Consider the following 20,008-nt stretch of genomic DNA (forward strand, 5'->3'; position numbering starts at 1 on the left):
TTGTGTCTTATTCTCCCCTTCTAAGATTGCTAGCCATCAAAAGTTCCTTCATGTTTGAGTAACAGGAGAGGGTTTATCTGCTTGAGTCAGTTTTGGCTCAAATTTGCGACGATTTCTTGTTCAAATTGAAACTATTTGATTACAACTTCACCTTCAGAATGAAACAAAATGTTTTTCTGAACAAGGGCTGTTTAGTTAATTTAATTCGTGGACTCATTCACATTTTCAAAGTGAAACCATTGTAGTCCAGCTCTCACAGCACTCTCAGTTACAAAAAGTTAAACTTTTGAAGTGTTGAAACAAAAAAAGCTGATGACAAAATATGTTGCTGACAGATTTGTCAGTGATTTATTGGTTGGTTTTTCATGCTGTACTTGCATATGTCATTGTTTTCAGAAGAGTGAGCCTTTCACATCCTTTATAACTTTGCTGAGAGTTGCATTTGCAGATCAGCGATGCTGACACGACAAGAAAACAAAACATAGCACAGTGATGGCAGCCATGCAACACCGTTGGGTCCTAAATCTCTTTCTTAACTCTGGGACCCTCGACGCTGCAAAGTTAAACTCTCTGCTGCAGGATGTAATGTAACCTGGAGGAGATCAAAACCTTTTTAAAATAACCAATCCATCAATTTTCTTTGGCTTATCCGGGTTCGGATCAAGTTTATTTCTTCTTTGGGTATTCCAAGGCTAACCTAGGCCAGATGAGATATATAATCCATCCAGCGAGTCCTGGGTCTACCCCAGGGTCTCCTATAAGTTGGATGCGCCCAGAAGACCTCAGCAGGGAGGTGACCAGAACACATCCTGATCAGATGACTGAACCACCTCAACTGGCTCCTTTTCAAGGTGAACAAGCAGCGACTCTACTTCGAGATCCCTCCAGATGTCAGAACTCCCACCCTATCTCTAAGGCTGAGCCCAGACACCCTCCTGAGGAATCTCCTTTCAACCACTTGAACCCACAATTTGTCATTTTTTTGGTCATTACCCAGAGTTCATGAACATAGGTGAAGGTTGGAACAAAGAAAGACTGGTAAAATTGACTAGACTTAAAATAGACTCAAGAAATGCAGCTTTTAAGATACAAGTTATGTTAATGAATGGATAGAAATCTGTCATCAGGTAGACTTTAGGTCCTGCCGTGTTTGCAGACTACAAGCCAGTAGGAAAATAACACCATTCCCACAGTGTTCCACTTTACCTGCTAGTTCCACATACTCCATATTTGCAGCGTTCAATGCAAGCATTGGATCTTGGATTGGATCACACACCCTTGCCTCAGTGTTAATTTCATCGATTAAAACTATGTCTAAAAATCTTAGTGAAAGTTAAGAGATTAGACGAGACTAAGACTAGCTTAAAATAGGTCTTTGATCACTAAAACTCTGCTGAAATGTCAGTGTAGTGTTCGCCAAAAATGAGACTTTAGTTTTTAATTCAAAATGTGACATCTCTTATTTTTTTCTGTTTCTTATTGACAGTCGAGTTTAGTTTTATATTACTGCTCTTAAGAAGCTGCTGGACAGCAGGGGGCGCAGTCAACCAAACCTGCATAAAATCAGCTGATAAGACACTCACAGCAGCATCACATGACTGCAGGAAGTTAGCAGTCAAAACTAAACTTGTCTGTCAGTAAGAGATTCAGACACAGAGAAAGTGTTTTGACTGAAACTTTTCACTTTCAAATAATCAGTTTTTTTATGCAGCCCTTCTTTGAACACAATGCTGCATATAGTAAATAAAGTAAGGTATTAAATGCAGCAGTTTTTCCTCATCGTAAGGTAAAAGAACACAAAAGCCAATCCTCATTGGGCAAACACATATAGGTCTAGATCAACTGCAGACTTTAGTGTTAAGCCCTTTTGTTCAATCAACAAAATACACAGTTTTCTGCTGATAAAAACATGAATCTTGATCCACAAGTGTCCAATAAAAGGCAAACACTCTGTTCAAAGGGAGGCTCTGTGTTTGTGTGATGACTGGTTAGAGAGGCAAACATCATGCTCCCTCTGATTGGTTTAATTAAATGTGCCAGAGTGACAGCGCATTCAGGGACGGTCATTTTGAAAATGATCACAGTAATCACACACTTGTTGTAATTGGCAATCTGATGCGGCTGCAATTTAAATGGCAGGACTGAATGGCGGGCTGGGCTGGGCTGACAGTTTTAACACGTGTGAATACAAAGTATACGTGCTGAATTTTGTTTAAGGGTGGAGCTGATGGAAACTGGTGTTTAAGTGTAATTTCAGCTGCACTTTGCTTTACGTCTGTGCAGTTTAGAGTGACCACGGCTCATGCTGTGTTTCTGTCTCTTTTTCTCAGTAACAAGGAGGAGGGAGGATTGTTTAGCATTTTTAATGACACTTAGCTCAGCTTAAAGCATTCACGCATGTGTTAAATCCCTGAAAGAGAATACTTACTGGCCAGCTGCACATTCAAAGCAAAGCGTTCTCTTTGTATAAATCCATAGTGAATCCAAATATTGTTATGATGAGGCCTCAGCACTCTGAAATAGACAAATCAAGCGAGTATCATCCAAAGGTGACTGCTGTGATGTTCAAAAATCCCGTCTTTGTTTTACTCCCACACCAAGCTTAGCTAAAAACACAATAGGGTGGATTTTTGTGCTGAAACACTTTGTAAAATAAAACACTTGATTTGACTCTTGGTTTCATTTCATCTTCTACAGAGCCTTTTTAAATTAAACACAGACTCTGAAAATTGTCTCTTATCTTTTTTGTCACTTTAGGTTACAGATTGAACAATCTGGACTGAAAATACGACCACAGCGACCAATGTAAGTATTTTTTTCAAAACGTTGACCCAACTTTTAAAGGTGCTATTTACAGAATAAGTCATTCACTTTCATTTACCATAAAATACAGTGTTCAAGAAGCTCTTCTGATGCCCTTTTCCTATCTAAAAATGTAGATATACCAATATACTGACAGTACCAGGCTAGATATTCCTCCTCTGCCAAAAGCGTCACTTTTTAACAGCTTTTCTCCCTTATTTGGTTATAGCAATACATTTAGAGAAAATGGCTGTTTACTGTGAGGTAATTTACTTGTGGAACACTTACTTAACTGAAAAGGCTCTAGAATTATAGGCAGCAGGTGACCAGTGGAATTAGGCAGCTAATGCTAATGCTAATGCCACATTTAATGTGACATTAGCGTTTTAGTATGTCTATTATATTGTAGTATGTTAAGCCAGTAAGAATCAAGAAACAGTTGAGTGACAATAATAAATAAGAACGCTGTTGCACCACTGAAAAGGATTTTTTTAAAAAGGCACCTCCTGTGTGCAGTTGGGCGCCATTGTTTGTAAAATGTTGGCAAACATTTAAAAGGAAATAGTTCTGTCCTGGTTGGTATTTAACATATTTTGTATTCTGATTATACCCTCTCTGTAAAAACAGATGAGGAATTACGAACCATTTAACCATTGACTCAACAAAGATACACAAGAGAGGAGATCAGTGAAAATGAACTTTACTCCAAGGAGCTTATGCCGCTTCATTTTATTTTCTCCACTATTGGACGTGTGGTTTCATCCACTTAGAGGACATCCTGTCAACCGGGAGACATCCCTGGAGGACGTTGTCTACTTAGAGGGCAATAAGGCAACATAGAGGGAACTATAGAGGTTGCTTTGTCAAATTTTGTCAAGAGTCTGGCTGCAGACCGTTCATCTATGACAGCCACTCTCACAAATGTTCATTTGAGACGCTGAATATCTCAGAACAGAAATGCATGATAAAACTTTCAAAACACAATCGCATTAAATGTCAGTTTAGGGTTAGGGTCAGAGTTCAAAACATTTGACAGAGCCAAGTAAAAAGTCTTCTTACACTGTTACTACTTGATTGTCCTCCATAAAAACATTCTAACACAGTACACGTAACTTATGTAGCTCTGTTAGCTGCATAAATAACAGAGCTATGTAGCTAACTTAGCTACAGTGCTAGCATAGCTATGCTGCTTTAGTTATGTTTGCTTAATCTCATGTTGCTCAAGCTAACTTAGCTATGTATAATGTTGCTTTATAGCTAATGTAGCTAATGTAGCTAAAGCAAAGCTCACAAAACAGCTATGTTAGATACAAGGATATGTTTTGTATGTAGCTTTGTTAGCTATAGCCGTGTTTGCTTTCGCTCATGTTGATAAAGCTAACTTAGCTTCATAGTAGTTGTTGTAGTAGGAGTGGGGCTGGACCAAACCACTGTGAGGCACAGCAGGGGGCTAGGGGAGACCTATTGAAAAAATAAAATGCATTGTTTTGAGTCTGCAATTTGCACATGTGTATTCAGTATCTATTATATGATACACAATTACATGGTTAGATTGTCATGATTTTCTAGGATTAGGGGACTGCCCTCCCCCCCGATTACCATGTATGTGTACATCCCAGTCCATCTGTGGTTTAAATTAATACTGCACAGTTAAGATGCAGTTTTTTACTCCGTTCTTCCTTATCACTTTACCTTATTGTCATCGCTGCACCGTTAAACCTTCTCTGGGCTGCATGGCGGTCTGTTCTCTTCATTTAGTGTTAATAACACTAATGGATGGAATGAGGTTTTGTGTTATTTGCGTATGAGGTCGGTAGACTAAGGGGGATGGAGTTATTTGAACTGTATTTGAAGAAAAGCCAGTGACTATTCAATCACATCTTTGCTCCAAACGGCCATCCTTAACTTGTAGCATCTTTTATCAGACTCTACCTGCCTGTAAACAGTTACAGCCACTGCTTTAAAACTGCCCATTTTCAGACACTTTGCCCATGTGGGTTTCACACTTAAAGCAGAAAGGCATCAGAGCAGCAGGAGCAATTTTCACAGGGTTTATTGCCTTCCCAGGATGTCACATACCAACACTTTGTCATGACTGAATTGTTTCTCAAGACAGTCTCTCGTCTTTCTGTCTCATGTGTGGTTAACGTGCTTAAATGCGTGCATTTGTGCACTGAAAATAGGTAGTAAAGTTTCTGAAAACATTGTAAGGTTTGTTTAAATTATACCTCAACACTGGCCAGCTTCGATCCATGGTCTCCTGGGAACAACTCCAAGGACCTCATTGATCTCTCTACTTTGTCAGCAGCAGCACATGTTACCATGAGTGTCACGTATAAGTCCTGCTGCATATTGTGCACATGCTTTTGAACACTTAGATGAGGAAAAATGACTTGAAAACTGAAAAAGACAACAAAATTCCTTCTGCAATTCATGTGGACATCTTCAATGCATCTGTTCTGTTAGATTTGAAAGACATTGATGACTAAGCAGGTGATATACCTGCTGTGTCAAAATCTGAAAATGTATCGTGCTTATAGCATCTGTTTCTACAGGTGGAGCACCAGCTTCCATGAAAACTACACTGACTTTGACGTGCAAAATTTGTGATGCTGTTTAACAAAGACAAAAAAAGTGAAGTTATGACAGTTCTGAAAGCAAAAGGACAAAAATATCAAGGGTTACAAAAATGCCACTCAAATGATGCTGCCATGGAGCAGTTCCTTTCTCTCTGAGGAATCTGTTTTATATCTTTTTTCAAGTCTAAATATAATCTTTGTGACAATTAAAGGAGAACTAGCAGATTTCTAACCAGTTGTGTATCACTAAAATTTGAATATTTTATGTAAACGATTGTTTCACTTAGCAAAGTTTTACCATATAGCAGAAAAACTCCAGCACAGCGCCACCCGGTGGAATTTGTTTTAGACTCCTTACAGTCTACATTATGTTTTCTTTCTGAAGACCAAGAAAAAGTCCACATCTGCCAGACTGAAGTCTGCGAAGGACATCCTAGAGAAAAATTGTGCATACTGGAAGCATGTCCTTTGGTCAGATGAGACCAAACTAGAGCTCTCTGGCCAGAGATATTGCGTGTAATTGGAAAAAGAAGGAAGAGGCGTATGAGCCCAAGAACACCGCCCCCACAGTGAAACACGGCAGTGGGAGTATTATTCTGTGGGGATGCCTCAGTTCATCTAGAACTGGGAATCTCATAAAGGTGAAAGGAATCATGGGCCGTTGCTTTGTCTTCCAACACAGCGACGCAAAGCATACGTCACTCCTGGAGAAGAACTACCTCCAGAAGACCAGAGTACATGTTATTGACTGGCCTGTGCAAAGTCCTGACTTTAATCCAACTGAAAATCTGTGGGGGAAAATGAAGCCCAAAGTCTATGACAGAAGACCATTAAATCTGGAGAGGCTTGAGAGATTGGCAGATGAAGAATGGCCTGGCATTCCTCAGGAGACGTGTCTAAGACTTGTTGAAAACTAGAACAAATTACTTGCAGGCTGTTACCTAAGTTGCTGCAGTAGCTGTTTGTGTTAACAAGCAATTGAACAGGTGTACCTAATAAAGTGACCGGTGAGTGTACTTAAAGCTATGCTTTAGTTGGTGCCAGTATGTGTTGCATTTTGAAACCAATCCAGTGTGGTTGAAGACATCCCAGACCATCTCTGCTGCCTTAGCTCTCTGATATCAAACTTCCAAACAAAGCACTGGTATCTGAATGCTTAAAATGGTTATAAATCCCTATCAATGCCTGAACAGGGTGATCGATATGCTACAGGAGCTAAGGATTGAACCACTGACCTTCCCTCCAGTTGAGAGATGTCCGACTCTACTGCAGGCCTACAGCCGCCTCAGACCTTATCTGTGAAGAACTGATGTTTCAGCAGTAAAAAACTTAGCACGTCCTGCATAAATCCAGATTTACAGTACATACAGGGCAGAAAATATTCGTAACAATTGTTCTATATTTATCATCTTTTCTCACTCTCACACTTACACAGTCATGGTGTTTCACATTTTCCCTCCAGGGCAAAGAGTCAGGCAGCATGTGGAGGCTGCGAATCTGTAAGTGAGAACATTGTTATTGATTTCTCTTCACCTCGGCTGAATCAAGCATCTTCTGAAAGGCCTTTAGTTGACGTCCGTCAGAAATAAAGAAGTTTGCCCTCTTCTTTGTTAATTTAGTAATTTGGCTGTCAAATTATATTATCGTGAATTAGCTGTGCTTTTAATCCCTGTAATGTATTCTGCAGTTTTTCCTGCTGCTGAGTAGCTGGGACTGGTCACTATGCCTTCAAGAGTTTTGAACTCATCAATCACAATTTAATTAGTTTGAGTTTCAGTCGCCTTCTCCACGCTGCCAAGCAGAGAGAAAAACAGTCAAACTTTTGGCGAGAAGTTGGAGAAAAATACAGAATATTGGCACAGAATGGAGTCTGCTGGCAGTCGAATTCATATTTCCAACATATGGCTCTTTTCTGAAGGGACTAGGGTTACAAGAAATGATTGGCTGTGAATGCAAGAAGACACAAAGAAAGTAATGAATAAATTCAGAGGCACAGTGTGGGACTTTGGGGCGACCATGAAACCTCTGTGCAACTTTCTCAGACTTCATCTGTGACTCAATTTAGAGGACTTCACTGCCGAGTTACAATGGCCCTACTGTAATATTTTCTCCAATTAGATCACATCAAGTATTAATTGAGCTCATTTGGCTTAAATTGAATTTGCTCAGTCAGTTCCAAAGGCAGCGCTGCATTATCACACAGTAGTCTGGACTGATACGTCTCTCCCTTCTGGGTCTGGTTTTGACTGACAGGCGGATACTCGACAAGAAAGATGGAGAATAAAGCAAGGAGACTAACTTCAGTTCAGTTTGAACACACAAGAAAGTGGATACAGCCGGAGCTGCTTTTAATCCAAGGAGAGCGCTGCAGAAATATTAAAACTCAAGGAAAATGGACCTTAAATACGGTTAAATTTGACCTAGGCTGACTTTAAATCAGAACTGGTGCTTGAGAAGGCATAATGCATGACACCCATAATGGATGGTAGACTAAATACATGATATAAGTGGAGTCGTTGAGTGCAAAATTGCTCAATTTTGATTAATTTCAGCCACTTTGATGACATTCACTCATTTAATTTATGCCTTTATCAAGCCTGGAGTGGGCTTTAGTGATTTAATTTGTCATGCATTAAATGATTTATATAGTGACAAGTATGCAATCAAATGCGTCCACAACACTTATAGCTCAAGCTAATTTGCAATACATGTGCTTGATAGCCCTTGAGAAAAAAATCTACAAAAATGGCACAAAGTTAAACATCAACTCAACTATAGATATGTACAGAGAGGACACAGCTGATACAGACTGAACTTTAACAATGAAATAACTTCATTTTTGAGAAGTGGCGTATGGAATATACATCAGGCTGTGGTAGCCTTTGAGATAGTGAAATAATGAAACTAACACTGCTAACAAGAAATTGTCCCATTAGTTTTATGCCTTGACGCTGGCAGCAGCATTGTTTTCTGGTTGTCATCTGTATTAATGTATGTATGAACTGTCCACTCCACTCTTGTGAACATATCTCAAGAAGGCGTAAGCAAATTTTGTTCAAATTCCACTCTGACTCAAGAATGTTCTAATTAGATTTTTAGGCCGTTGGGCCTCATGGTCATCCTTTGCTTATAAATGCGATACCTTAGAAGCATTTTGAGCAGATTTCTTCAAACTTTGTTAAAATATCCACTCTGGTTTAAGAAGAAACTGCTTACATTTTGCAGGTCATTGGTTATAAATCAATGTAACTTATTTTCATCCTTTGTGAACCTCACACCTCAAACATGCTTTATTGGAACTTTATTAAGACTTCACAATTTTTGTCCACTCTGATGCAAAGATGACCAGATTTAATCATGGAGGTCAACAGTTAAGCCTCATGTTCAAACCTTGCATTACTTCAAGGACGCTTTCAGTGATCTTTTTTATTGAAACTTAACAAATGCCCACTCTGACTGATGATCTAACAAGATTTTGAGTCAAAGGTCATTGGGCCTCATGTTCATCCCATTCTTGTGAACATACCTCAGAAACCCTTTTGGGGTTTTCTTCAAACTTTCCTGATTGTCCACTCTGATTCAAGAATGATCTGATAAGATTTTGAAGATCATTTTTTGGAAGTTAAGATCATTCGGCCTCATGCCATGAGACATTAAAGCCTGGAAGGGTCTCAGTTTTCTCAAGCTAAATGAGAGTAACACTGAAGTTGTTGTCTTTGGACCACATGGCTGTACCAGCCCCAGAGCAGCTCTGTCCGCTCTTGAGCCCTTTCTACAAGACTGTGAAAAATTTGTGGGTGATATGGACAGAGATTTTAAAATGGATCTACAGATAAATGCAGCTGTAAAAGCCAGTTTTTGTCAACTTCGTCTTTTAACCAAGGTCAAGTCCTTTTTGTCTTTTAATGATTGTGAGAAGGTTAAGCATGCTTTTAGCACAACTAGTCACGATTATTGTAATTCACTTTATTTTGGTGCCAAGCAAACCTCTCTTAATCGTTTACAGCTGGTCCAAAAGCTGCAGCTCGTCTTTTAACTGGTCGACCACATTTTCCCCATTTTAGCCTCTCTTCACTGGCTTCCTGTAAGTTTTAGGATTGATTTTGAAATTTTGTTATTAATTTATAAGTCTCTTAACGGGCTGGCTCCTGCCTATCTTTCTGACATTTTAAAACCCCATATTTTATCTCAGACTCTCAGATTCTCTGACCAGTGTCTTCTGACTGTCCCCAGGTCAAGGTTAAGCTCAGGGGTAACAGAGCCTTTTCAGTAGCTGCACCATAGCTCTGGAATGCTCTTCCTCTTCATGTTCGACTGTCCCCCTCAATCAAACTTAAAAACACATTTTTACTCCCTGGCTTTTGGCTTTGCTTGAGAATTTTGCTTTGAATCCTTTCTGTTTTTATTGATCCATTTATCTCCTCCAGTTTTTCCTTTGGTCCTGCGTCTGTGTTTTATTATTTTTATTTTTTACTGTACGGCACTTTGGTCAGCATTTTGTTGTTTTTTAACATGCTTTATAAATAAATTGGGATTGGATTGGATGTTTATCATTTTCCTGTAAACATATCTCAAAGTTTGCTGAGAGATTCTCTTTAATCTTTGCATTAATGGCTGCTCTGGCTCGAGGATGATCAGATTCAGGTCAAAGGTCACGGTGGTGAGCCTCATGTTTATCCCTAGCCTGGGAATTCATGCCTCAAACACCTTTTGGGACTTTTTCTTCAAATTTTTCATTAAAGTCCACTCTGATTCAGCAATGATCTTATTAGATTTTGGAGGTCTAAGAGCCAGATCATTGGGCCTCATGTTCACCCTGTTCTTATGAGCATAATATCTCCAAAACCCTTTTAAAAGATGTATGCCAAACTTTGCCAGAATGCCCACGTTGAATCAAGGATGATTTAATAAGATTGTAAAGGTCATTGTTCAGAAGTCAAGATGATTCGGCCTCATGTTCATCCCTAGACTGTGAATGTGATACCTCAGTAACACTTTTTGGTAGGTAGAGTCTCTGAATTGGAAGGTTGTGGTCACTGTGTCCTTGGGAAAGACACTTAGCCCCAGTTTGCTCCCACTGCTTGGTCGCTGGTGTGTAAATGAGTATGAATGCAGATGAGATTAGCTAACACTGATGGCCAGTTCACCATAGAAACCTCTGCCATCAGTGTGTGAATGTAGAGTGAGTGGCGTGAAAGGGTGTGAATGGGTAGGTGTGACCTGCGTTGTAAAAGCGCTTTGAATAGTCAGACGACTTCCCTTTGTAACCATACGTATGTTGAAACAAGGGGTAAAGTTGGACTCATTCACAGCAAGCTGTTTGATTATTTATCCAGTGTTGAAGTTTTATAGAATCACCTTTCTACTTCTGATGAATTCTCCTGAATACTTCCTGTGTTCACACTCTGTGGAAATCTCACTCTGGGCCTGGCTGGGTAAGATGAGTAAGCAAGGCTCTATTTGTGTTGCATTGTATGCTATATTATTGTTATTAATGGAAGAAAACAAGCGTAGTAATTTAAAATAATCCCACTAAAGGACACCTTGTGAGACTCCAAAATCTTTAGCAAACAGGACCATCCCTTTAAAATCTCCCCCCACTTTGGCACCACCCATTACCATGATTAATAACACCTCCCTCAGTGCAGTTAATTACAGCTATTTGTATATTTCCGCTTGTATGTAGTTGTTGATTTACTCATTTGTGATGTGGAAGTCATTGTCAGAAGGCCAATTTGAGGATCCTTTTATGATAAATGACAGTATCTATCGGAGCCAGCGGTGTGAGACCGGGTTATGACTAAGGTCACTCCAAATGGAGTTTGCGGGACTGTAGGTGCTCGCAAGTCAGTGTCATCAACATAGATCACCAAGGCCCCCGAATGACCGAGCCGCTCCGCCGCTTTTTAACTGCTGCTACAAAGACAGAGAGGAAGACGGAGGAAGAGGCTGGAGTTTTTTTCTGCGTTGTCAACCAAAAGAAAAGGAACACAGAGAGACAAAGGAAGCTCTTGTCTGGCCTCCCTTCAGCGCCTCCTTGATTTATCATAAGTGGGAGCACGTTAACGGCTGCGTTTAGTGTAGCCAGATAGAATACCCATCTTCCCCTCCACTCCTACACCACCTCGTGATCGTTATGTCATTTGTTTATGATCCACGGCTCGCTCATAATGGCCCGTTTGGCGTAATGCAATCCATCAGTCTTCCCAATGGCCTACTTTCACACGGACACCTTTCCCCCCTCCTCTGTGATGCATTAACACCAAAATGTGTTAAACCAACGATTGACTTTGAAATAGTGAGGCTAGGACGTAGGTGTGTTTGCAGAAAGGCAGAGTCATTGCCTGCTGAAGAGGGCCATAATGCGCTCTACGCCTATTTGGCGAGCGCACGCCTCCTGCTTTATGTTTTTGCAAGATCTTAACACGACTGTGAGAGGAATGCATCCAGACAGAGCATTTGGTAATCGAAGCAGTGAGCTAAAAGTGCGAGTGATTCCATTTCACACTCATGTAGCAGCAGTATACCAGGCTAGTTGAGGCTTGTAAATGCTCCTTATTGCAGAGCAAGAAGTCCACTTACTCTGTGTTACACTGCAACATAAAAAATTAACTTGACTCCCTTATCAGCTGCTCTCTCCCTCTGGCGTTTGCATTTCTGTTGCTTATTTGTTTTCCCTGCAAGAAAGTGCACACTCTTATCCTCCATTTTCACAAAAAAGTAGTCATTAAATTCCCGTTTCTTCCAAGGGCCGTGGCTTGAAAATGTCAAGGTATCACATAAATCTCCCTCACAGCGGCTTAAATGCTGAGCATTGTCCGTGGGGAGGAATATTCCGACACAAGCACAATATCTGCTGACATTTGGTGTCCGGAGCAAAGAGATCACTGTCTGTTTTTCTAATAATGACCTGCAGAATCATTCTAGCCTTTGTGAAAGTTACTGCATGTGACAAGGAGGCGTCATAGAAGGGGCTGACTGTTTCATTTGGCACGTCATGATCCGACCTCTTCTACAGCCTGCAGCTTCTCTGGTTAGTAGAAATGCATGCTGATCAGCTGTTCTCAGGTCTTGTTGCATGGTGGGACATCACAAGGCTGAACATAATAATGGCAGACTTTAAGTGGGCAAAGAAAAAAAGAGCTGATTGGAAGCACATACTTACCCCCTTAAAGCAGGAATTTAATTACAAGTGTTGAATAAATGGAAATATACAGTAGCTGTAGGCGCCGAGTAATAAAATGTTTGTCTCTGAACTCCTATAATAATAATGCATTTGCTTTAAAATGACTCACATAGGGAGAAATAGCTGCACAGTGAGGGAGCATTCAAGTATGGAGGATTACAGAGCCGTATCACATTGTTACAATGAGATTTTGCATCTGTTATCATAATTAGAACGATATGTTTCTTTGTTTTTTGTAATTCGACTCGATGCTTATATTTATTTGTAAAAGAGACAAGTCATCGTGGCAAATCAGGAGAGGGGGATCCGACTCTAAGCTCTACACTTTTTCTCTTTTGTTTTTCTTTGCCTTTTCATACATTTAGAAAGTCCTAATCAGAGTCTGAAGATCGTAAAGGCAACTATTCTAAATAAAAAAGCTGAAGAAGTGTAAGAAAATGAAATCAGAAATGAAACTAGTGGGGATTGCTGGACCTTCACACCACTCAGTGGTGTAGTGCAGGGTATATGCGTATATTTTAAGTCTCATTAGAGCAGTGGTTCCCAACCTGGGGTCCCAGCACCCCTTGGGGGCACCAAAGATCTCACAGGGGGTGCAGGACGCTGTCTGCTCTGACGTTCTCAGAAACAAAATGCAAGACAGTGTATATGGACCAACCTAAAGAGGACAAAAAAGAGAGAATCTGTTAATTTATAAGCAAAAATTCACACATTTTGTGGGGGAAAAAAAAAACATTTTTGAGATTATAGAGTCATGTATTTACAAGAAAGAAAACTCAGAATTTCAAGGTTGAAAAAGTTGGAAAAATTTATGAGAAAAAATATGAGTTTACAAAGTCTTAAATTTTGACATTAGAAACTCAAATAATCCAAGGTTTTAAAATTGTAAATTTAAAAAAGTGTGGAGTCAAATATTTAAGAGATCAAACTGAAAACAGGTTAGATTTTTGATTTTTCAAGTTCATTATCTGAAAAATTTTTGTTCATGTAGATTCACGACTTTTAAAGTTAAAAAAAAAATGTTTTTTTTTCCTATTGAATTAAAAACTTTTAAACCTATTAGTTTAAGAAGTTTTTTTCTTGAAAATAAACAGCTCCTCTTTATTACAGTTTTTTCTAGAGTGGCTCTAATTGACTGTTGTAATAACTAATGGTTAATAAATAGATTTTTGTTCAAGAACAAGTCTGTAGGCCTGTTATGTTGGGATTTTGTCAGTGAAAACAATATTGAGGGCTAATTTTTTAGTTGTTGGTGATGCGTGCACATTTGTGTGAGATAGCACAGCATTTTTGTTGTGTTTGTATTTGGCGTGCAAACGAGACAGCTGAGGCAAAAATAGACAGGGCTTTTCATAGGAAACTGACATTTCGTTGCACATGTGAGCACAGCAATCGTTGGTCATGCATTGTAGACGATTCAGTCGCACAGGTCTGAGCTGACACTCCACTTTGATTTCTATAGAATGAGCTTGAAATCACAGTGTTCGCCCAGCTTTAGAATAAGCATTTTCATAAGGGTGACCATCATCATTGAAGCTTCAAAAAATCTCTTCAGAAACCAATGGGTGATGTCACTGAAACAAGGCCCATGTTTTATACAGTCTATGGTTGCATACTACAGTTGTATGTAGCTTGATCCTATTTTGAAGCCACAGACTAGACAGAAAATGCCAAGTTAAATAATTCTAGTTGTTGGTCTTCCACGTCCCTGCAATGCAGAAATCCTTTAACATAACCCAGGCTTTGTGGGCTGCTGAGGCATTTCAAGAGTCTTGTGGGTGGTGAAGCTGTTTCTGTGGCAGTGAGTGAGCAGTGAGGGCTGAAAGCAGATGGGAAGCAAGCGTGCACCCCCATTCTAACGGCTGCATATATATATCATGACACCATGTGGGCTTTATTTCACACGGAGCTAAATGACAAATGCCACCTAAGAGTTAACATCTGGATGTGTGATTGTGGAAACAGTTGTCAAGTTGTCACATGTAAGGGTGTCACATCAGGTCCTGTGACTGGTGGCAAAGGCAATCTGCTGCGAGTGTTGCTGAAGTTAAACATCCTTGCATAGAAAGACTGCTCCCAACTGCCAGACAACACTAAGGTCACATTTTCTTTCTTGTGTCTAATCTCAGTTTTCACGCAGAAGGGAACTTATTCAAGAAGGAGGGAGAGGTAATTCTAGGTTCCTTTAAAAGAGCAACTTGACATTTGCTTCGTTTAACTCATGGTGACAATGAATCTTATCTAAGTCCGAGAAAATTGTCAAAATTATGGACTATATACAAGGAGTTTCAGCTGCGAGTCAGAGCCGAGAATGAACTGAAGCAATGAGGAAGTTATTTTTAATCAACATAATGAGAAAATGTTGATCATATATCAGCAAAAGTCCAATCACAGCTTATTTCATTCTCCTTCCCCCTTCAATTTCAGCTCTGGCAGTAATATTTCAGCTGGTTGTGATTATGTTTAAGCTCCCTAAACAACCACACAAGGATATGGAAAATTTCCGAGTCTTTGTTGAACATTAACAGCAAAAAACAGTCTTGGGGAAGCAGAAAAATGGTTGGACTGTGCTGTAGATTTTTCTCTGAGGTATAAAAGCATATATTCAATTTGAAAATATAGACAAAGGACATAATTGGCAGCATTTTTATTTCCCCCAAAATGTTTTTGGCAAAGCAACCCAGCAGCATAAAAATATATTATAAAGAAAATGGGTTTTCCAAAGGAGTTTTCCCAGATCTTGAGAGGAGTTAAGTGGAACGTCGATGATTGCTGATTACCTGGCTTACTGGGCAGCTTTCCACGGTCAGAAACTTGGCAAGGAAAAGCCCCGCTCATACAGCTCTGAGTAGCTTTTCATATGCAGCTATTTAATCTCTCACTGTAAATTACTTTTAGAGAAACTCAACACTCGCTCTTGGTTTCTCAAGACAAAGCAATCTGGTTCTGCCTGCAGCTGGTATTAACATGAGTCCTGAGTGGTTTTACTGCAAGTCCAAAGCCTCAAGCACAGGTGTGAATGCACCTACATCACTTTATTTGATACTCATATTTTAGAGATATTTATGCACTTAGTCACTTTATAGAGATGCACTGATTACAATTTCTTTGGCTTTTGTAAATATCTAGTTTTTTCATGGACTGCATATATTGAAGATAATGAAACAGTTTTCAATCACTAGCATGTTGTAAGCTCTTCTGCAGATATTTTAATTCTTTCAAACTGAACATAGTGTAGTAAAGCCAAAAACATCCTTATTGCTAGGTAGGCATGATAATGGATTTATGCTGACATACAGAATCATTGTAGCCAACACCGATATCAGTCTACACATAGTGAAGTTCGGACCCCAAAACTTCAGTCCTTAAGACGCATTTTTAAGAAGGAACAAAGAAAAAGTATTCACCTGATATAGGTCTTTGAGTTTTGACTCAAACTCCATATGACTTGCTGTACATACAACCTATATTTACAGCTGATCAAGGCCAATATTTATCTACAGCCAAAGTAAGCCTATATTTGAAGCAGATAAAGGCTGATAACTACAGCCAAAGTAAGCCTATATTTGAAGCAGATAAAGGCTGATAACTACAGCCAAAGTAAGCCTATATTTGAAGCTGATAAAGGCTGATTTACAGCCAAAGTAAGCCTATATTTGAAGCTGATAAAGGCTGATTTACAGCCAAAATAAGCCTATATTTACATCCAATAAAGTTCAGTATATACAGCCAATGGAAGCTGATGCTATAGCCAACTAAGGCTGATATTTAAAGCCAACAATATTATTATTGAAAAATAAAGTTTGATAGTTAAAGCCTCTGTAGGCTGGTGTTTACAGCCAATAAGACGGATATTTAAAGCCAATATATGCCAGTAATAACAACTAGTAATAATGGATATTTACAGCCAATTAAAGCCAATATTTACAACTGATCAATCTCAATACTAAAACCTAATATATACCACTTAAAACAGCTGGTACTGACCAGTACTTCTAGCCAATAAAAGCCAAAATTTACAGCTGATAAAGTTTGATATTTATATCTGACTTAAGCCGATGTTTACAGCGGATTAGTCTCAATATTTAAAACCAATATATGCTGATAATATCAGCTGGTAATGGCCTTTATGTACTGCTAATAATGACTGATATTTAAAGCCAGAAATGCCGATAATAACAGCGGGTAATGACAGATATTTACAGCTAATAAACCACAACTTCTTAAATGTATTTTTGCATCAACAGCAATACGGGTAATATGTACATTTGCATATAGACAAGTAAAGTGGGATGCAGTCACAAGGCTCATTTGAACTTTTGAATGTAGATCTGTCCACTTGTGATTTTAATACACTAAATGCATTTAAACACCAGGTGGAAAGATTTTCACCTGCTCATGTAGATGTTTCACTGCTAAAAATTCTACATATTGTCCCTTTAATAGACCCTTAAAACTCGAGCAGCCATGTTGCAAAGTGACCTCTGAATCCCCTTGCTCAAACATTACCTCTGAAGCAACATAAGTTATTCTTGCTCATCATATTAGCGCTGTAATTTGTTTGCTCTGCAGACGTACCCTTGCTAAAGTCGGGGCCCAGTGACAGGCAGGTGCTGCTGTGTGATTTAGACGGGCCGACGAGCGCTCAGCAGAGGCCCCGGCAGCTTTAGCATGTGTTCATTAGCGAGTGCTGGGGAAGCTTATCATTCTGAATGGCCTCATTAGTGATAGGGATTAATATGCGGCAGGTTCATTAGAGAGACAGGCGGAGGAGCGTGTTGCCAGAATTGCAACAAGGCGGCTGGTCTGGACTGGCCCTTGCCTCTCGTGTTGTTTCTGCTATAAACAACAAAGCCTCTGTAGCGTTTTTGATCGTTTTATCGCGGCAGATGACACTGTGTGTATTAGGGTTAAAGATGAAAATACACTTGTTAGAGTCTGACGTGGCTGAAGGAAAAAACAACAGTGTTCCTTATCGTTAATGCTGCAGTAGAGTCTAGCAAATGGTCGTAGCCATTATTTTACTTTGGTTTTGTTTATAATGTTAATGCCGTCTGAACAGTGGAGGATAATTGTGATAAACAGCAAAACATGAGCTTAAATTTAGAATATGCTGCTAAAACTGCTAAAAAGCACATTATGGATTTTTTACCACCATTATTTTGATTTTAGAAAAGACAGAATACCAAGAAATAATACTGTTGGATATTCTAATGATGCCTCATCAGCCAGTATTCATTAAAATATGGGGTTGGTTGATTGAAATTCATGCTTCTGTTCTCCAGTCACCAAAACTAATCACCTGTGTGTAACTGTGGTGTCTGCAGCTGAGAGAAGCATGTGCTTGTAGTGTCATGTAATTAAAAAAGTGAATTCCCACCCAATAAGAATCAAAAACATCAACATTGTGAATCAAATCAAACTGAAATGCAGCACTTACAACTGCCAGCTTTGAACTTCATCACCTCATTTCCTGCTACTGCGGGTCAGACATGGTAAGATCCCCCAAACTCTTTAGTTTCATGAGCTAAAGATAGTAAAAGGAGCAGGGAAGCAGACAGTCTGGTAGTTGTTTTACATTTGGGGTTAATTCAAAATGTTCAGGGCTCAAAGTGGGCCTTCTGCAGCCACCTAAACCTGACTCTTCATTGGTACATTTTGCAGATTTTTAAGGCCAAAGAATGAGTCATACTGCAGATATGTATGGCCAAAATATTGACTATAAATATTGGCAGAAATTTTCAGTTGCATTTGATTTGAGTGGTCCCTGATTACCTAGTCATTTGGTAATTTCTCAAGACTAAGGTGCTATTACCTAGTAGTAAGCAGGCATTTTACCAAGTAATAACTTGGTAATATTAAGGCAGTATTATGCCCCGCCCCCCAAGAAAAAGATCTAGTCAACATTAGAGCATGAGGTTTTTCAGTTTTGTTTTGTTTTGTTTTGTTTTTTTTGCTGCTGTGTTTATTCTGTAAACAAACATTTTGACAAGATGAATTTCTTATCATGTTTTTTTTGTCATGAAATCATTTCTCTTTTGTCTTTTTTTGTCCCTGCTGAACAAAATAAGTAAAAGCATGTTGATGACTGAGTAAGGATGACCTAAGTGCTCCTTTTATCAGGTTACGCTGCCACCTGTAGGAAGCCCCAGGACGCTACAAACGTAAGTAGACTGACAAACTGTTTAAGAAGCTGCATTTTCAAAACATAAAATATGATCAGCATTGGCAGTGGATGGCCTGATCCTACTCAGATGTGATCTAAATCAGCAACAATATAAGTGATCGAGGCATCCCTGTTATTTATGCAATAGATTCAATTCACTGGATTCAATTAATTTTCAGTTACATGTTTTGGCTTGTTGTCTTTATTAGATTGGAAGCTGTAGAGAGTGAGTGGGGAGAGACATGCACCAAAAAGTGCCAGAATCAGGATTTGTAGTGCATCAAAGACTGTATCCCCTGTATGGTTGCCTGCTTCACCTGCTCGGCTAAATCAGTGCACTGAAAGCTTCAATCTTGCACAGAGTCTTCATGTCATTGTATGAGGCTGACAGAACTGTGGAACTGTTGGAATTTTTGTTGCAAGTATGTTGTCACAGAGAAAATATTTGAGGAAAAACTTCCTTTCAACTTCCAAACCCTATTGTACCCAGTGGAAATACCATGTATAGCAGGGCATAAATATTCCGATTGTCAGATTGAGATATCCGTGCAGAAAACTCCCTCTTTCTTTGCATTTGAATGACTCGGAGCTGCTGGTGGCCCACCGCTCGCTCGTCCTGTGCCAACAGCATGCTGAGAAGGGGGAGCGGGGCTCCACGCGGCTGTGCGGCACATTAAATATTAATGTCGGCGCTATCGTGTGTTCTTTTATTTATTAAATATTTCACCAGCCCAAGATTCAATGCCCGGTTCGAGTTAAAAAGTTCAGTGGAGCGTGTTGTTTCTTCATACAGGGGCTGTAAAATGCCCATGGGTCAGAGAAAAACCTCCGCAGATAGACTTTGTTCCTTCCGTCTTCTCAGTAAACCCAGAGGAAACTGCCTTTGTACTAGAGCACTGATCTTCTCTGCTCACTTATGGTGAGCTTTTTGCCTTTCTTTGACTCTTTGACTCAGTTATTCTCCGTTTTAGACTTAAAACAAGATTATCTACGACCTACCTCCCATGGAGAAACACTGCTACACACCATTGGGCTTAAATGTTCAGTATTTTTCATGAGTTTTGCATCATTTTGGAAACTAAAATAAAGTTTAAACTGACAAATGGATGCTTTTTTAGTGAAAAAACACACTTTAATTTCTTTAAATAAGCAGCAAACTTGACCAAACTTCAGAGACAACATCAGTGTAAGCTGAGATGTCAGACAAGAAGATTTGAGCTGAAAACATTAACACAAAAAGGAGGAGGGATGACCTTTTTCCATCACAAGCAAAAA

At 39.4% G+C, this 20,008-nt stretch overlaps 1 long non-coding RNA gene across 1 annotated transcript in view; it reads left to right on the forward strand.

Annotated features, from left to right (window-relative positions):
• Positions 1-20,008, forward strand: part of LOC121506440 — a 119,589-nt gene that overhangs the window by 92,844 nt on the left and 6,737 nt on the right. Inside the window, exon 4 of the long non-coding RNA XR_005991654.1 lies at positions 2,758-2,805. This is a non-coding gene — a long non-coding RNA (uncharacterized LOC121506440). The remainder of the gene's footprint in view (positions 1-2,757; positions 2,806-20,008) is intronic.

This window comes from Cheilinus undulatus, linkage group 24, assembly GCF_018320785.1.
Source record: "Cheilinus undulatus linkage group 24, ASM1832078v1, whole genome shotgun sequence".
NCBI lineage: Eukaryota > Metazoa > Chordata > Actinopteri > Labriformes > Labridae > Cheilinus > Cheilinus undulatus.